This window comes from Artemia sp. Qi Xiang Cuo, chromosome 10 (genome assembly GCF_049724085.1).
Source record: "Artemia sp. Qi Xiang Cuo chromosome 10, ASM4972408v1, whole genome shotgun sequence".
Classification (NCBI taxonomy): domain Eukaryota; kingdom Metazoa; phylum Arthropoda; class Branchiopoda; order Anostraca; family Artemiidae; genus Artemia; species Artemia sp. Qi Xiang Cuo.
In genome coordinates, this window is record NC_142803.1 from 53,066,953 (window position 1) to 53,086,373 (window position 19,421).

At 33.4% G+C, this 19,421-nt stretch overlaps 1 long non-coding RNA gene across 1 annotated transcript in view; it reads right to left on the minus strand.

The window, feature by feature from the left end:
• Positions 1–11,030: 11,030 nt before the first annotated feature.
• The window catches only part of LOC148947883 (uncharacterized), a 22,166-nt gene continuing 13,775 nt past the window's right edge, over positions 11,031–19,421 (minus strand). The window contains exons 3-4 of the long non-coding RNA XR_016142269.1: positions 18,536–18,774; positions 11,031–13,609 (exon numbers count right to left, since the gene is read on the minus strand). This is a non-coding gene — a long non-coding RNA (uncharacterized LOC148947883). The remainder of the gene's footprint in view (positions 13,610–18,535; positions 18,775–19,421) is intronic.

Here is a 19,421-nt window from a genome sequence, read left to right on the forward strand (position 1 = left end):
TGTGTCCTGGGAAGGTATTTCAAAGGGTAAATATTTACCAAATCATATTATTGAGTTGACATTACCTAGTAATGTCAACCCTTGCCCCGAGGGCTGTGGGAGAGTTGTCATCCTCAAAGACCTAATTTCCAGACCTTAAAACTACGTTTAATAAAATGGCTGTCTTAAAATTTTGATTTGATGTGTTTGGAGAAAAGGTGGGCGTGAGAGGGGGGTTAGTTGCCCTCAAATTACTTTCGACTATTAAAAAGGGCAGTAGCCCTTTGAATTTACAATCGAATGAGTCTTTTTTGACGTTTCTACGACAACGTCTTCTATAAAAACCTTGTATGCCCCCGGGGTATAGCTTAAAACCCTTGCTTGAGGGTTGTGGGTGAGTGTCCTCCTCAAAAACATATTTTCTATCTCAAAATTTTGATTGTATGTGTTTGGGGGAATGATGGGCATGGGGGGGGTTAGTTGCCCTTCAACCACTTCGACTATTAAAAAGGGCACTAGAACTCTCGATTTCCAATCGAATGAGCCCCCTTTTAAGTTTCTACGACGACCTCTTCCATATGAAGTGCCTCTGGAAAAAAAAATTGCAATAAAACATTGGAGCCGTATGGCCTTTACTATAGGCAAAGCTATGGCGTTGCCTCTGAAATACAAAATCCCACATTTTGTATATAGGAGCTTGAAACCTCTACGGTACGGTTCTCTCATTTGCTGAATCTTATGGTGCGATCTTCATTAAGACCGCTTGACTTTTGGGGGGTGTTTCCCCATTTTTTTCTGAAAATTGGGAAAAATTTTCAGGGTCGTAGTAATGATCTTTATATATTTGTAATCAGCATAAGAAGACTATTCTTTCGTTATTCCACCAGTAGAATTTGAAATTCATTTCTCAACAAATAGATGTACTCCACCAGAAATCTCACGCTGTTGCTTTTGAAGTGTTCATTTTTTTCATGTCCTTCACTCCTCAAGTGTTTGTGTATATGTGGTGCATAAAAAAACTTATTTCATAAGAAATTTTTAAAAATGAATAAGGTATACTGTATCCCATTTGATTATGTTACTTTTTGGAACAAGGATTTGATAGACGGAATCCAATAATTTAGCCTTTTCTTGTCTAACGTTTGATAGTAAAAAAAAAGAAAAAAGAAGGAAAAAACGATGACCATGAAGCAACCCCGATGCAATCTCATCAATGGGAACTAATTTTTAGTCACTAGACTCTTATGAGAGAAAATCATTTTAATTATTGATTTCTTGACGTCCAAGTCATTTTGGCTTCTTGAAATTTAATTAAAAATCTGGCATCTGTTTTAGGTTGTGCAACTGATAACAGAGTCCCCCTCATACACGACACCTTTTAAAAATTGATTGCTGTTATGTTTATCAATCAAATTCAAGAATTTCCAGTCTTGATTCAAAAGGCCCAAAAATTGTCTTACATAATTTTTTATCTTAGATATGAGACTGCTTAGGTAATTCAGGCTTGCTTACGTAACTCATTTTTGCTTAAGTTTGCTTACGTAATTCAAGATACGATTCCTTCGGAATTTCAGCATAGTTCTCAAGTTTTCACTCAAAATTTATCTAGGAAAAGCTATTAAAAAGGGATGGAATAATCAGGTTAGTAGTGCATATATTCGACTATAATGGTCTCGGTCTAAGTTTGTTGCCTCTCCAATAAAAGGTACTGTTCTATTAGCTGTAAGTCATTGGCTTTTTGGAATTCAACTCAAAATTTGAGATCTGTTTTAGCTTGTGCAACACGTCAATTTATATATAGACGTAGATATTAGATCGTATAACCGAAAAAGCGATGTTTGAAAATTTTGATTACTGTCAAAAAAGCTAGAAACACGCTGAACTCGAAACAGCAATCAAGTCTCACATATTCCATGCCCTGTACTCTTAATCTTATATAACCTTCAGATCTACCATTACAACCTTAAAATTCATAGCTTTTGTAGGAGAGAAGGAGGGTTCATTTTTGACACTTTGACTCCTGGAAAACTTTGATGAAGTTCTCCCTTTGTTGCAAAAATTTAACTCTAATTGTTACTAATAATCCCACAAAAGGAAAAGCTTTCCGTTTTTTTTTTTTACCGGAACCTAGTAAGAACGAACTAGAGGGAATCAGGTAGCAGAGCTACTCAAATATGACATAATCCAGAGAAGCGACTTTCCGAAAGACACGTGTTTTATACTGTTTTGTACATGAAGATACAGTTTCCATCAAAAGTTGCATTTTATCTTAATATTATCTTTTGTTACTTAAAAGTAGGTCGTTGATATGAAGATTAGCTTTCAAGTGAGCTCTTTTACATCGCTCTATGATTTTTACTGTCCACACAGCGGTGACGAAAAATAAACTAAAAAAGGAGACACTTCACTGCTTCCATATGAGGATTGCAAAAGCACATTTTTCATTTCGATCCAAAGTTATTTGTGGGGCTTCGGGTTATTTTTTTCAAATTCCATGTTGTTTTTCGCAGTAAGCTTTTAGCATTAAAATTTATCAAAATAATAGTTACCATTCCTGAACCATCTATAAAGGACAATTTTTCCTCAATTGACATTTTTTTCCAAACACATTTTCAAATTTTCGGTTAATGCGGCCTATAATCGTTCCATACTAGGTTGCGATGGATGCCACAACTATGATTTTATGGTTAAAAAAACTTTTCTCTTGTTACCCCCCCCCCTTGCCAAAAGACCTCAATTCCTCTCCTCTCATTGAGTTCTTTGGTACGGCCCTATCAATACCTAATCATATTTAAGTCAGTTCTTTAAACTACTACACTTAGTTACCATGAACTGTTTGACTATGCCTTTTTGATAACATTGGAACACTTTTGGTAACATTAGTACATAATTTACAAGTGAAAATATCTGTTTTATGGGCAACATATCAATATAAGAAAGTAAGACGAGCAACCTGGCAATGATCTTTGATGCACAAACCAACGCAATATGTGAGCATGCCTTTTTTCTAGTTGAAGGCCACTCCTGTATAAAAGCCGTTTTATTTTTAAACAAAGGTGTTTTAATTCAATTTGTCCCACTTGCCCCCAGGATGTATACTTTTACTAAGAGTTTGAATGTCGCCAGCCGACATGACAAATTGCCACAAACATTTTGATCTACTGTTTTTGCCCACACATTGTAAAACTGTCCATTTTTTATAGCGTTAAGTTTACAGCTGTCATAATTTTTAGGATTTGGAAAGCATTAGGTGTACACAAAAAGACCTTTAGGCTATTATTCTTTGAAGGGCTAAGTTGTGCGGTTTAAAAGATCATATACCCATTTTTTTTTTCTATGGCAGTTTTTATCCATATTGCATTCTCAACGTAAATCTTAAGTCCTGGTTGCCTGAAATATCTGCAATGGTGAAATATCTAATAACTTTATTGAAGAATCTAGTTTAAGAACTTGGGCGAATTATAGTTCCTTGAGTATTATATCCAAAATCCTACTATGGTAAACCGTTTTGACATGGAGTTTTGAAATTTAATTTTATATTCATTTTAAATATATCTTATATGCGAACAGTCAAGGACCTCCGAAAAAAAAAAGAAATTTCAGAAAGCTTGACTTGAAATGACGTCAGAATTTTCATTTTATATATTTTATTTTTATTTTATTGAGGAGCTTTTTATCGTGAATGCGGTTCTAATGGTGCACTTTTGTTTTGACCTGACTATTTTTAGGAGTTGTGGGTTATTATATTTCTTAACATTGGACGTGATCGTCTCCTACTAGGTTGCTAGCTACTGTTGCAACCCGAAAACTACCAAGGTAAGTAAGGCTGTCCACCTGATCAATCTTTTCGTTACCCTACATAAACTTTTCATCTTCACTTATTCCTAGCTTTACTCAATTTGGAAATAATCAAGATTTGATAATTGTAAGCTACAAATTAAGGCCTTAATTCACTTGCTTGAAAGTGAAGCCTAAAGATAAAGATACGGTATAATTATAATGAATATAAAGCTTTATTATCTTTGTGCTATCGAATCAATTCAAATTTTCACCTTATGAAAGGGATACTCGTATAAACTTCATAGAGGGCTCATTTGATTGGAAATTGAAATTTCTAGTTCCCTTTTTAAGAGTCAAGAGAGTTAAACTAGCCCCCCCCCCATACGCTCTTTTTTCCCCAAACCCGTCGGCTAAAAATTTTGAGATAGCCAGTGTTTTGAAAATTGTTCAAAAATTAGATAACAAAAATGCCCCCCAGAGCCCGGGGGATAGGCGTTGCAAGTGTTGTCCTGGGGCGTATATGGTTCTTATGAAAGGGACGATCTTATAAACTTCAGAGGGGGCTCATTTGATTTGAAATTGAAAGTTATAGTTCAATTTTTAAGAGTCAAAAGATATCCGAGGGCAACTAGCCCCCCACACAGCCTTTTTTCCCCAAGCATATCCGATGAAATTTTTATAATAGCCATTTCGTTAAAAAGAGTTCAAAGGTCAGATAAGAAAAATTCCTGTGTCGACGGAACCCGTCAGGGCCCGGAGGCAGGCGTTATGAGTAATACTCTAGGGGCATATATAGTTCTTATGGAAGGGATGCTCGTACAAACTTCGGAGAGGGCTCATTTTTTTTTTTAATAAGTAACAATGGGTTTATTTAAAAAAAATATATATACATCATCGATTCCCTGAAGCAATGCTTGAGCGGGACAAAACCCCCCCAAAAAAAAAAAAAAAAAAAAAAAAAAAAAATACAAGAAAGAACAATTAAAAAAAAAAAAAAAAATTAGAGCTAAAAATACCGGACCCCAAAACCAACGAACCTCCAAACAACACCCAAAAAAATTATAATAATTATAATCGTATTCAGCTGCAACTAAACCCTCCTCAAAAACAAAACTTAAGTGGCGTGGAATAATCCATTCAAAATATACACATCAAAACAATGGTTCTTTAGCGACTTACGAAAATCCTGCAAACCCCCAACATTCCTCAAATCCTCTGGCAAACTCTCCCAAACTAACGGAACAACATGGCGAATTGAAAACCTCGACCTAGACGAGACTATAGCTGGTCTTCGCACCAACTGAGAAGATCGTGTCAGATGATAGTGAATAGTAGACGCAAGACCAAACATTCCTGAAAAACATGATGGTAACTCCGAATCTAAATATTTAAACCTAAACATAGCATTATAGAATACACATATTTCTGCTAACGGTAGAATTTTATACTCGCGGTAAAGATGCCTCACCGATACAGATAGGTCAATTTGATTACCATAAAGAACTCTAATTGCCATATTCTGTGTTACGCAGAGCGGATGGAGGTGAGTTACAAATGTTTTCGACCAAACCATACAACAGTAAATGAGATATGGGTGAACCATAGAAAAATACAACATTCTCAGAATTTCACACGGAAAAAGATACCTAAGTTTTCGCATAATACCAATATTACGAGACAATTTGCTGTTAACAGATGCAATATGGTCTTTAAAACTAAGGCTTTCATCAATTATAACACCAAGGTATCTAGTACTAGTAGATCTTACAATAGTATGGTGCCCTACTTCTATATTATTAATCCATGGATAATGTTCAGTAATTCTACCATAAATCAAAAAATTCGACTTATTGTGATTCAGTTTCAATTTATTTACTCGCATCCACTTTTCAATCGAAGAAATATCTTGTTTCAATATAGTCATCAACTCATTTTCAGTTCTAGCAGCTACAGTGAAATGGGCATCATCAGCAAAACATGGTAGAATTCCTTTAGTACCGTAAGTATCAAGGTCTAAAGAACAAGACACATTACTTGAAGCTCTACAAAGGTCATTAATATAAACCAAAAACAACAAAGGACCCAAAACAGAACCCTGGGGTACTCCAATCGAAATATATTCAATTTTAGATGTAACTCCATCTATCACGACACACAGAGTCCTTCCACTAAGAAAACTAACTATCACATTTAAAAAATCACCACGTATACCACTACTATATAGCTTTTGAACTAGTATATCATGATCAACAGAGTCAAATGCTTTAGTAATATCCAAAAATATCGAAGCTATCTTCAGACCCTTGTCTAAAGCATCATTAATAAAAATTGTTAAAAACAAACCTCCATGCTCTGTAGAATGATGACTCATAAGCCCGAACTGACTAGAACTAAAAAATTAACTTTTCTCGAAAAAACTTACCATGCTACTATGAATAAACTTTTCAAACACTCTAGAAATAAATGGCAGTAAAGAAATCGGTCTATAATCACTAAAACAATTCTTATCCCCTCCTTTAAATATCGGGATAACATTCGCACACTTTAGACAATCGGGAAATATTCCAGCTTTTAAACAATTATTTATCAGTCCTAAAAAATGACTAGATATAACAGGTAATATCGCCTTCAAAACCTTCAACGAAATAAAATCGCCTCCTGATGCACCATTTTTCATATTATTTATAACATCAACTAATTCATTAATAGTTACAGATTTAAGGTACGCAGCCACATCACAATCATCAGGTAGGAACTGACGAAAATCTCCATCTTGATCAAATACTGGCACCGATGATGACACACGCTGCCCAATAGTAGCGAAGTGATTACACATCTCATCTGCAACATTATTATTCATTCCTATATTATCTGGACGGATCAAGACGCTACCAGGGCAAGTCACCGACTTAATCAATGTCCAAGTCTTACTCGGGTTACCCTCAACTTTTTTAAATTTAACCTTATAATATTCTACCTTAGCCATTCGGAGTGCAGCATTTAACTTACTATTATAAACTCTATATATTACATTATCATGAGGATCATTGCTCCTTGTTGACAACTTATATAAAAAACGTCTTCTATTAATTGACTGTAACAAACTCTTTGTAATCCAAGTTTTATTTGGAGACACCCTTCTCTTCTGTATTCCTGACACTTCACAACAGTCCAAAAACGTATCCTTAATCTTACCATACCAAAGGTCAAACTTCAATTTTAAATCTAATTCTTCTTGTAGGAATTTAAAGTCTAACTGTTCTATCCTAAGCTTAAATCTTGAAATAGTATTTGAATCAACTAATAATTTCTTAGGCTTAGGGCGAGCACCACAATTAATATTAATATACTTAAATATACACGGAACTAATATAGCCAAACCAAAGTGATCCGAAACATCATTTAACACAACACTCGACGAATCATGGGGAACATTCAAAAATACATTATCAATTAGAGATGAAGATGACTCCGTCACTCTAGTACAAATATTTACAGCAGGATGCATCCCATAGCCTAACATTAAATTCAAAAAATTCCAGGCTTTTAAATTAGATGCTAACAATTTCAAATCAATCTTAAAATCTCCACACACAAAACACGGCATGTTTTTACGAGTTAGAAGGTCCATTTGTTGCTCTAATAATTCTAAAAAACAATCTACACTAGCTGAAGGGGGGCGGTAACAAACAGCAATAAAAAATGGGTCACCATTCTTATCAACCTCTGTAACAAAACACTCAAAAATCATCTCTTTATTAACAGACAAATCATCCCTAACCTTCACATTCAAATCAGTTCTAATATATAGGGCAAGTCCTCCATGCTGATGATGAGTGCGGTTCTTAACATGCATATTATAATTTAAAATATCCAATAGTCCAGAATTATTATTCATTAACCATGTTTCAGTAAGTGCAAGAATATGAAAATCAGATAGCATACACAGCTCCGACAAATAATCCAATGTACTATTTAACCCCTGACAATTCAAATGAAAAATGCCAAGTTTATCCGGTGCCAGTCTAGTATGTAAATCAACTGGGCACTTATAATTAACCATCGGAAAAACATCATCTACCCCCATCTCAAAATCCCTGTGAAGCGTCCCTAATCCTAAATCCGACACACTCAATGGATTATTCGCAAGCCAATCCAAACGATCATTACGAACAATTATCATTTTTTATAAATATATATATATATATATATATATAAAAAAGAAAAGGAGGGTAGTTGCACCCAAACCTAACCAACTGAATAACTTACTATAACTCGGAGGGTCGGTGATCCCGTTTCCAACGTAAGTGAAGCTCCAGAAAAAACACAATATAACCTAAAAATAATAAGAAACATATTAACAAAATAGTATAAATAAACAAACGAATACAAAAAAAGTGAAAAAATTGTCACTAACACTAGCTTAAACACATTTGATTTCAAATTGAAAGTTCTTGTTCACTTTTTAGAGTCAAAAGAGATCAGAGGGGAACTAGCCCCCCCCCCTCTTCCACGTCCTAAATGCAGTAGATAAAACTGTTGAGATAGGAATATTGTTAAAAATAGTTCTAAGTTCAGATAACAAAAAACTCCGGAGTTGGCACAGCCCTCTAGGGCCCAGGGGCAGGTGTTTCAAATTAAACCCTGGAGGCATATATGATTGTTATGGAAGGGATGCTCGTATAAAATTCCTAGAGGGCTCATTTGATTGGAAATTGATAGTTGTATTTGATTCACTTTTTAAGAGTCAAAAGTGAGTGGAGTGCAGCTAGCCTCCCCCCCCCCACACGCCATTCATTTTTTCCCAGAGGCACTCCATATAGAAGGGGTCGTCGTATAAACTTCAAATAGGGGCTCATTCGATTGGAAATCAAGAGTTCTAGTGCCCTTTTTAAGAGTCAAAAGTGATCAGAGGGCATCTGCCCCCCCCTCAAGCCCTTTTTCCACAAATACATCTGATAAAAAATTTGAGGTAGCCATTTTGTTAAAAAATAGTCCAAAGATCATATAACAAAAACTCCTTTACGTATGGTCATTTCGTTAAAAATAGTTCAAAGATCTGATAAGAAAAACTCCTGTGTCGACACCCATTCCCCCAGGGCCGGGAAAGGCGTTGTAAGAATTGCTCTGGGGGCATATATGGTTCTTATGGAAGATATGCTCGTATAAACTTCAGAGAGGGTTCATTTAAATGGAAATTAAAAGTTGTAGTTCATTTTCTCAGAGTGAAAAAAGATCAGAGGGCAACTAGCCCCTCCCGCCCTCCACACCTTTGGGTGTATCGGATTGATAAACCCATCCGATAAAAATTTCAGGAGACAATTTTGTTAAAAAATAGTTCAACCATCAGATATGAAAAGTCCAGGGTCGACACAACCCTCCAGGGCACAGGGATAGGCGTTGTAAGTTATACTCTGGGGATATATATGGTTCTTATAGAAGTGATACTCGTATAAACGTAAGAGAGGGCTCATTTGATTGAAAATAGAAAGTTCTAGTTCACTTTTAAAGAGTCGAAAGAGACCGAAGCTTAATCTAGTCCTCCCACGCCCTTTTTCCCCAAGACCATCCGATAAAAATTTTTAGATAGCAATTTTGTTAAAAATATTTCAAACATTAGATAATAAAAACTCCGAGGTTGACACAAACCCAGTTTTTCACTTTGATATTATTACTTTGATATCAGTTTTGATACTTTGATGAATATTTGATTTTTTTAAGTTTGATTTTGAAACAAGAAATTTTTAAAAACTTTGAAATTTTTTGCAATCAAAAACAAACAAAAATTAATCAAAAAGAACTTTCCGAAAAATAAGTTTTTCAAAGAAAAGTAACTACCATTTTAAACATAAGCTTAGCAGATAAAAATACCTTTTAAAATTCAAACTCAAAACGACCAGAAATTACTATTAAAGAATAAATGAAACCTAAAACGAACAGAAATTAAATAAACAATCATAGCAAAAACATACAACAAGTAATAATATAAATGAATAAATTGATATTAAAGCGATTAATGTTTCTATTTAATATTAAAATCAAACTTAAAATGAAAAAAAAATATTTTCCTATTGAAGTATAAATGAAACTTGAAAAGGGCAGTAATAAAATTAACAATCTATGAAAACAAAAATACAATAGATGTTAATGTAAATTAATAAATAAATCTTTAAACGAGTATAACTTATATTGAAAATGCAAATCAAGCTTAAAATGAACAAAAATCACCACAAGCAAGAGTTTGGGTATGACCTCCTTCTCTCACTGTAAAAGTCTAAAACCTACTACGTCATTGGCGCTTTACTGAAAACTATATGCGTTTTGAACAGTCTTGGAAATTATCAACAACATCAAATTGAATATTTGATGTATAATGATATTAAATGTTGAAAGATCCATCAGTTCAAGAATTTATTTCACTGTGATTGTGTTTTTATTTTCAATAGTGTAAGAATTGGAAAAGAAGATATTTGTAATATAATCCGTTTTCAGTTAAGCGCCAATGACGCAGTAGGCTTTTGGTTTTTATTTACACTTAGGAAAGGTGGCAGTATCCAAACACTTGTTTGTAGGGAAACTATATTCGTCTTTAACAACTTTAAAAAGAGCTAATAAATTAAACTGAATATTTGATGTATAATGATATTAATTGCTGAAAGTTCATCAGTTCAAAATTTTAATATAATTTTAATGATTATTTTCAATATTAAGTACAAAAGAAAATATTTGTCATAAAATTGGATTCCAGCAAAGCGCCAATGACACAGTAGGTTTTAGACTTTTACAGTGAGAGAAGGAGGTCATACCCAAACTCTTGTTCGTGGTGATATTTGTTTGTTTCAAGGTTGATTTGCATATTCAATTTAAGTTGCACTCGTTTTAAGATTTATTTATTAATTTATATTAATATCTATTGTATGTTTGTTTACATTCATTGTTTATTTAATTTCTGTTCGTTTTAAGTTTCATTTATACTTCAATAGGAAAATATTTTTTTTTTGTTTTAAGTTTGATATTCATATTCAATATAAGCATTACTCGCTTTAAGATCTATTTATTCATTTATTTTATTACTTGTTGTATGTTTTTTGCTATGATTGTTTATTTAATTTCTGTTCGTTTTGGGTTTCATCTATTCTTTAATAGTAATTTCTGGTCGTTTTGAGTTTTAATTTAAAATGTATTTGTATCTGCTGAGCTTAATTTTAAAATGGCCTTTACTTTTCGTTTAAAAACCTATTTTTAGGGAAGTTTTTTTTTTAAATTAATTTTAGTAAAGAAATCTTATGGATGTGTTTTTTTTCCACGGCTCCCATGAAATTAGCAGGTCATCAAAATATATAAGAGCATTTGATCAGCTTGGTGATGAAGTCAAGGCATGAACTTGTGACTCGGTATTCAGGATTTTCTTTTAGAGGGTACTCAGTGTATACTCTTGAAGGGTGTTTCAATTGAAGTAAAGGTTTCAGGTTTAAGGCAAAGATCTTACATGTTACGCCAGGAAGTACGTGTTAGTAATCAGCTCAAGCGCTTTATTCAGACATTCTTCCTAAAATAACTTTCAAGTAAAACAAGAGATTAATAAGAATTTTTCAACAATCTCGTCCAAAACCTTTTAAAATATTTTCAATAGCAGCCTTTTATCAACATTGTTGATCAGTCGTCAATGTCATTCATTTGTGCAGGAGGCTAAACATTTTGTATTCTAAAACTGATAAGATGTCGTTTTCCATAACTGAGTCGTTCACTATTTAATCAGATGAAGATGTAACCATTGGCTACTCCTATAGATTTCAAGTCACTCCACAGCAGTGGTGCAATAATATATTATCAAGAGCAATAAAAACGTCTATTGAATGGTTTTATTGGCAGTCCTTGGATAGGCATGTCTTGTTTGTCTCTTAGCGACACAACCTAATAAAAGGACTCACAGCAATGTTTTTCAAACTTCATCAAGCTTAAGTTTATGGTGGTCCCCAACAGAGAGTTTTCATAATGAGGCAAATCTGAATCTATAAAAAGCCCAACCCGATGAAAGCATACAGGCGTTCTTTAAGAATAAACACTTCAGGTGGTAAAAGAAAAGAAATACGGCGTAAATTAGTCAGTTAAATTTAAAAGCATTTTAGGCAGGCACGAAGGAATATCTTCTGATGAGAAAGGGAGGAGGAAGGCAAAGTAAGTCTTCAAGAGACTTCGTCTTATGGAATTGAATTGGTAGATCCTACCATATAGTTATAGACACTTGAAATTCTAGTGCTTGTTGGGAATTTTCCCCCAAAATACTTTAAATCAAAGGGTTTGATGCAATGAGCGGCTAATCAGATTAACCCTCGGTATTAGTTACCAAAACTTCAAAAACTGGATGTTGAAAACTAATTAGGCACGAAAGATAGTTTAGTTTTAATTCTGTATCCAAATATGTACAGTTTACTAGGTTTTATACTATTTGTTAAAGTTACGAACAAAAGCATATTCTCATAAATTAAAGAAAAAAGGGGAAACACCCCAGTAGGGACTGACTTTCATATCTTGAGTTGAAGTACCCTTTTTAAGCCTTACAAGATATCATGCAGCGACAAAGTGTCGTTTACAATTGGTTTGTGCAGCAAAACAATCATTTTGGCCTAAATACAACAAAAAAGCTATCAAGCATAAAGGCTACGAGAAAGGGAATCAACTTAAAATTATCGAAAAAGTGTACATAATCTTTTATTTTCTGAAGGCAGGTTGCCACGCAACATTTTTCATATTTGAGCATAAAAGCAGTAAGTTAAAAGTGAAATACTATTATAGGCAATGGTTCTGAAGCTTCATTTGGATGATTTGATACGTTTCACGACTTCATTCATTTAAGTTTCATCCCTGCAAACTGCAAAGTTGTGCACAAGCTATTGTGATGGAGGTCATTAGCATGGGCGCCCATAAGCTATATTTTAAGGGGAAGGGCTTACCTCTTCAAATCGGCACTTCCTATGCTGTATAATTGAAATCCCAAAACAAAAACACAAGGCAGTGTCATTCAGACAGGGGACTGGCGCCCCCCTCAAAGGGAAAATTTTAGGCTCAAATTTTCACAGTGGGTCCTCTGGGTTAATGCAAATATGTAAAGGTACTTGCCTTTTAAGCTTTCTATATTTGAAGAAATAAACTAAGGCTAGGAATTCAGAATGAGTTTCGAGTTCCTTTCTTATAGATGAAATATTTTTGAATGGAAAATTACATCCATATTTTTCTCAGTGTAAAAGTGGGAAAGAATGGTAGGGCTATAAAATAACCCAATAGTTCCCAACCACTAAATAATCAAAACGTCATATCTAGTCTTATCTACCCCCCTCCGGAAAAATTTTTGATTGGAATGCACTTTTTTCATTTTTTCAGGGGATGATTGAATTAAACCAGAAGTCATAGAAATAGAGAAAGTGCACTTACGTAAAATATCAGTCCAAGTACCCTTTTGTAGAAGCCGAAAAGACTGTCCTCTCAACATTACTCCCTTTCCTATTTTACAATGCAGAGGGACAGATCTGGGTCAAAAGGGCAAAAATTAACCCCTAACTGGTGGGGTATTTTGTTCTTATGCATAATAATATAGTCACTAACTACCTTATTATAAAAAAAAATACAAAAACAGAAAGAAGTTAAAAGAATAGCATTTTTTTTCAAAAATAAGCAATGAGTTGCGGTAGATTTTGAATGGGTAAAGGCGATCTTAAATGTGAGAGGGCGTTGCTTTTTCTCCTAAGACCAAAAGTGCACTTGATTGCAAGTTTCCAGAAATGTAAGAAATAGGGTTCACAATGTCTTCCGAGTGAACTGTTTTGAGGGCCCAGTTTACTTCATCCTGACTCTAAAAAATAAACATAATCTAGACAACATTGTATATGCCGGTTAATTTCTTGCTATGCCATATGCTACATAAAACACTTTTAATTATTTCGATAAAGACGGTAGGAAGCATGAGCAAAAAGCCGTTGTGCATGGAAAGTGATGACACTATATAGTCACTGCAAATGGGTTCTAAGATAACCTTGATCCTAAAAATGTTTTGAACCAGGATCCATCTAAATATCAGTTATGCTACCATTTTATATTGGTTAATTAATTTGACCTTCATCCTCCCAGTTCCGATTGAATAAGGTTAAAACCACCCTTTTTGTTTTTTAGTACCTTTTCTTAAAGTAATTTATCTATTTTTGTATGATATCAAACCTGATAGAAATTTCCAACTGATGCTAGATAACATATAACACATGAGGTTATTTTTTCATCGCAATTTGTATCAGCCATTTTTTGGTCATCGCTGAAAGCATCACTATGTTATCCTTAAAGACATAGTTATTGGATTTTTCGACTATCCTGAACAAAATGGCTATCTCAAAATTTTGATCCGGGGAATTTATGAGCGTAGGAGGGGAACTAGTTGCCCTCCAGTTTTTTTGGTCACTTAAAAATGACACTAGAGCTTTTAATTTCCATTTGAATGACCCCTCTCGTGATATTCAAGGACCACTGGGTCAATACCATCACCCCTGAAAAAAAAAACAAAAAAAACAGACAAATAAAGACGGATCCGTGATCTTTCTTCTGGCAAAAACGCAAAATTCCACATTTTTGCAGATAGGAGCTTGAAACCTCTACAGTAGGGTTTTCTGATACGCTGCAGCTCATGATGAGGTTTTTATTAAGACTGATGACTTTTAGGGGACGTTTTCCCTTTTTTTCGAAAATAATGAGAATTTTCTCAGGCTAGTAACGTTTGATGGGTAAGACTAAACTTGATGAAACTTATATATTTTAAATCTGCATATTTTGATGATAAGGATAATGGTTAGAGTGAGTATGATGTCAAATATTGTTTATGTATTACTTTTTTGTTCTTATTTTTTATTTTCGAAATTTTTTGTTGACTTATTTTTTTTTCTTTCTTTTTTTTTATTTTATTTAGACCGGCTAATGGAGACGGGATGCGAAGTTTTTGTTTAGTTTGGATCATGGATGAGATAAGTTTTGTAGAAATTCCTGCTGGTAGGTTGGAGGAAATTGAAAAAAATCCTCTTTACATTAATAAATTCTTTAGTAGGTTTTCGTCACAAGATCAAGATTTGCCATATTATTATAATGCACATAAAAATAAATATTTATTTGTTCATGATCTTCTACCTTTAAATAATAAATTTAAACGACTGTCATTTTGGAATTGTAGAGGATTAAATAGTAGCTTAAATTTTTTGCATGATTTTCTTAAAGGGTCGTCAACAGATGTGTTAGGAATTTGTGAAACATTTCTTGATAATAATAATACATTCCAATATTATGAAAATTATAAGTTTTTTCATGCTAGTCCAAAACAGAATAAGAGAGGAGGAGTTGGTATTTTTATACGAGATGTTATTCCATCTTCTTTACGTACTGAATTCATGGTTTGGAATGTTGAGATGCTATTTGAGAGTTGTGTAGTAGAAGTGCATGATGGAAGAAATACTTTTTTGGTAATTGTAGTATATCGGCCACCATCGTCTAGTATTCAAGAGTTATTAAGTCAATATGAGTCGTTGTTAGATGCCCTCACCCAGCAACACCATCCATTTTATGTAATGGGGGATTTTAATATTGATTTAATGTGATATAATGTTTCGGCATCGAATAAGGGATTAGAATTTTTGAATATTTATGCTTTACATGTTTTGTCACCTGCTTGTTTACTACCATCAAGAATCTGTGATAACCATGCAACTCTTATTTATACCATTTTTACATCTGAAAATTGCCTTGATACCCATATTATTTTGAATGATACATCTGATCATTGTGTTGTTGTTTCTAACGTCTCTGGATGAGGAGTGGAACGTTAAAAGAGACCAGATAAAAGTTATAAAAGGATAATTCACCAGAAAAAGATAGATGAGAGGTAAGTAAAAATAGTAGATATAGATTGGAATGATGTCCTAAATGTTGAAGACCCGAATCAGTCAATTGTTTTATTTTATAGTATATTTAACCAAATATTCGACCAAGTATGTCCTATGGTATTAAAAAAGAGTAAAGATTTGCCTCGTAAACCATGGGTTACTGAAAGCCTGTTAAAGAGTATAAAAGAAAAAAATAGATTGTATAAGGTGAAGATGCAGTACCCAAATGAAATTAATATTGAAAATTTTAAAAAATATAAAATCGGTTAACTCTTGTTCACGAGAAGCGGAAGCAAATTATTATCAAAATGAATTTCTCAAATGTGGTTCACCTCGGGAAACATGGAAATTAATAAATGAAAAAATGAATAATGTTAAAACAAGAAATATTCCATCTCACATTACAAGTCATGAAGGAGTCAAGATAAGTGATGAGATAGGGATGGTAGCAGCATTTGCTGACCATTTTAGAAAATTTGGACATGATCTGGTGGATAAAATCTCTTCCGGAACACATAATCATATAAAATTTTTACCAAATAAAGTAGATAGTACTATATTTATGTGCCCTATCCGGTTCTCGGAATACCAAAAAGCCGTTACTAGTTTGAAAAATGGATTTTCGGCAGGATGTGATGGTATATCGACTTCTCTGTTTAAAGAATTAGCTGGTGTACTTTTTCAGCCGCTTTTATATATTTTTAATTCTTGTATAAAAAATGGATTTTTCCCAGTTTGTCTTAAAGTAGCTAAAATTTTACCTTTGTTTAAAAAAGGTGATAAAGATAACCCAAACAATTATAGGCCAATTGCTATTTTATCACCTGTTTCTAAAGTTTTTGAAAAGATAATAAAAAGTAGATTTATTTCCTTTCTGGAAAAGAACAAGTTTTTTTCTCCTAATCCGTTTCTTTTTTTGAGTGGTAGATCAACAGAGCAAGCAGTAGCTGCTTTACAACATTTCCTATCAGAGGCTATGGATGATAGTTATTTGGCGGCAACTATATTTTTTGACATAAAAAAAGCTTTCGATACAATAGATCATGCAATTCTTTTTGATAAGCTGGAAAATATAGGAATCAGTGGAATAGCTCTGGATTTAATGAGATCTTATTTATCTGAAAGAAGTTTTAAAGTCCAAGTTTGTGAAGAATCATTTCATATTTTCCCGTTAAAAAATATAGGGGTACCGCAGGGATCTGTATTGGGGCCGATACTTTTTTTGATTTATGTAAATGATCTTCCAAATTGCATGCCCTCAGGTGATGAGTTACCAATATTGTTTGCGGATGATACAGCAATTAGTTTGAAGGCGGGCAACGAGGAGGACCTAAGATTGTCCCTGGAGACTGTTGCTTTGAATGTAAATTCTTGGTTTCACGCTAGCCTATTAATACCTAATTTAGAGAAGTCGGAATTTAGGATTTTTGGGAGAAGTTCGAGGACAGTGAGGCGTTTGTCATTTCAAATTATTAATATTGGAGCTTCCTCCATAAAAAGAGTTTTTATTTAGATATTTAGGTATTTATATTGATTCAACTCTGTCGTTTAAGACGCATATTAGTAAACTTAAAGCAACAGTGTCCAGGAATCTCGGTTGTTTGCATAGATTAAAGTTTCTGTTTCCATACCAAATCATTAGAACTTTATATTTTTCATTAATTGATTGTTATTTCCAGTATTGTTCGACTGTTTGGATGCTGGCTTTCCCTTCACATTTACGAGGACTCCCAATTGTACAAAATAAACCAACAAGAATTCTGGACCATTATTTAGCACACCCTAGGAAGACAGAAGAATTATCTGAAACTAAAACTATCTTTTCTATTTCTTGATATTCTTGATTTAAAACAAATTTTTCACCTTAATTTGGGCATATGGTTTCTGAAAATCAAACATAAAGATCATTTTTTCAATAGTATGAAACTTTTGGTTGAAAAAAAACATAGCCTTTTATCAAGAGTTAGGATTGAGTTTCTTTTCCAGTTTGTTAAAAGTGAGAGATCCAGACTAAGTTTAAGATATCAACTTCCTCATATTGCGAATAAATATAAGTTATTTGAATTAGTAAGTGAATGACCATCACTATATATATATAAAAAGAAATTGAAAAAGATGGTCTTTTCAGCCTACAGTAGCGGGGATTGATTGTATTATTGATTTATTTATAAATTGTTAAGTAAATCCCATCCCTATCTCCGTGACTCGATAGTTAAGTTATGAATTTTTTTTGTTTTTTTTTTCTCATTTCTTCTTTAAGTTTAATTTAAATCGTGTTATGTTCTTATCAAATTTTCTTTTCTTTCTGATGTTATGTTAGCGGGAAGTGTATTTTTTTTCCCCTATTGCTTGTTAATTGAGACATTACGAGATTCCTCTCTTCTCCTTTGTATAAAATTTATGTATATGTTTTTGTTAAATAAAGTCAAGTCAAGTCAAGTCATCAAAATCCAATTTTTTTGATAGGCTATATATATTGGTATCAAAATTCGGTTTTTTAGAGTTTTGGCCACTATTGAGCCGGGTCGCTCCTTACTTAGATTGATAAGGTTTCAAACACAGTGTATTTGGAATAATTTTAATGTAGAACATATTATGCGGTTTAATGGACCCCATTTTTCCCATTTTCCTTAGAATAAAAATGAGCATTGATTAATTAAAACTATTTGTGAAAAATTATTTGCTTAAAGTAAAGAGCAAATTTGACACTTAAAACAAGCAGTAGTTTTAAAGCTACTTAACGATTTGAAGTTTTTTCAAACTATTAGAGGGCAACTGTCCTGCCCCCTCAACGACACTAATGGTTATTATTGTGAATCTATTGGTGGAACAAACTGATTGATTGAACCGTTACAAATACTTACTCAAACATCAAGACGACATTACAGGTTGGTCAGCCAACGACCAAAGAAGAGTTATTGGATCGTCTCACTTCGTCAATACTGGTTTCAGAGAGCCACAATTCCTCCAGACTAACTACTTCTTTTAAGGGGTATAGTCCATTACATTTGGCTTCTGTTATCGCCAGCTCTTCCTCATAGAGAAAAATATGCATATGCCTTGATCTTACAGGTGGCGAATACAGTAAAGGGCTTTAAATATCCTTAAAGGAAAAACGAATTAGACTTCTTTTTTCCAACCACTGTATAAAGATAATATAACAGTATTATTCGTAACTGCGAAACAGAAAGAAACTTGGTGAGCTGGCGAAAAGGTTTGCAACTGTCCCATCTCACATGTATGACTTAATTTATATACAAATTACGACTTAATTTACAATTTATATACTCTGGACTTAACTAATTGGCCTATGTAGGATTTCTAAAAAGGGGGACGGGGTGTTGATAAAATTTATTAAAATAAGTAACTTCTAATCAATACTGCAACAGGGAAATAGCCAAAATTTCATAGTGGAGAGAGATTCACGAAGAGGCGGGAGTATTTGAAATTTGCCACAAAATGTTTTACCACAAAGGGCAACCTAACAGTTTTAGCACCGATTATCCAATAGGTTTCACAATAGTCCCTGGTTTTAGATAGTAATATTAGGCCATGGAGCGTCAAAACTTTTTCTCATTGTGTTTTTTTTTTGGTATGGAAAACGTTCCCTTTAATTTCCATTTTATTTTATTTTCCTTTTAATTTCCTTTCATTTAATTTTATTTAATTTTTCCTCGTTTATGCTCTTTTTTGGGCCATAGAAATGTCATTTGAAATTTGATAAAGGATCTTTGTTTTTCTTCTAAGAAA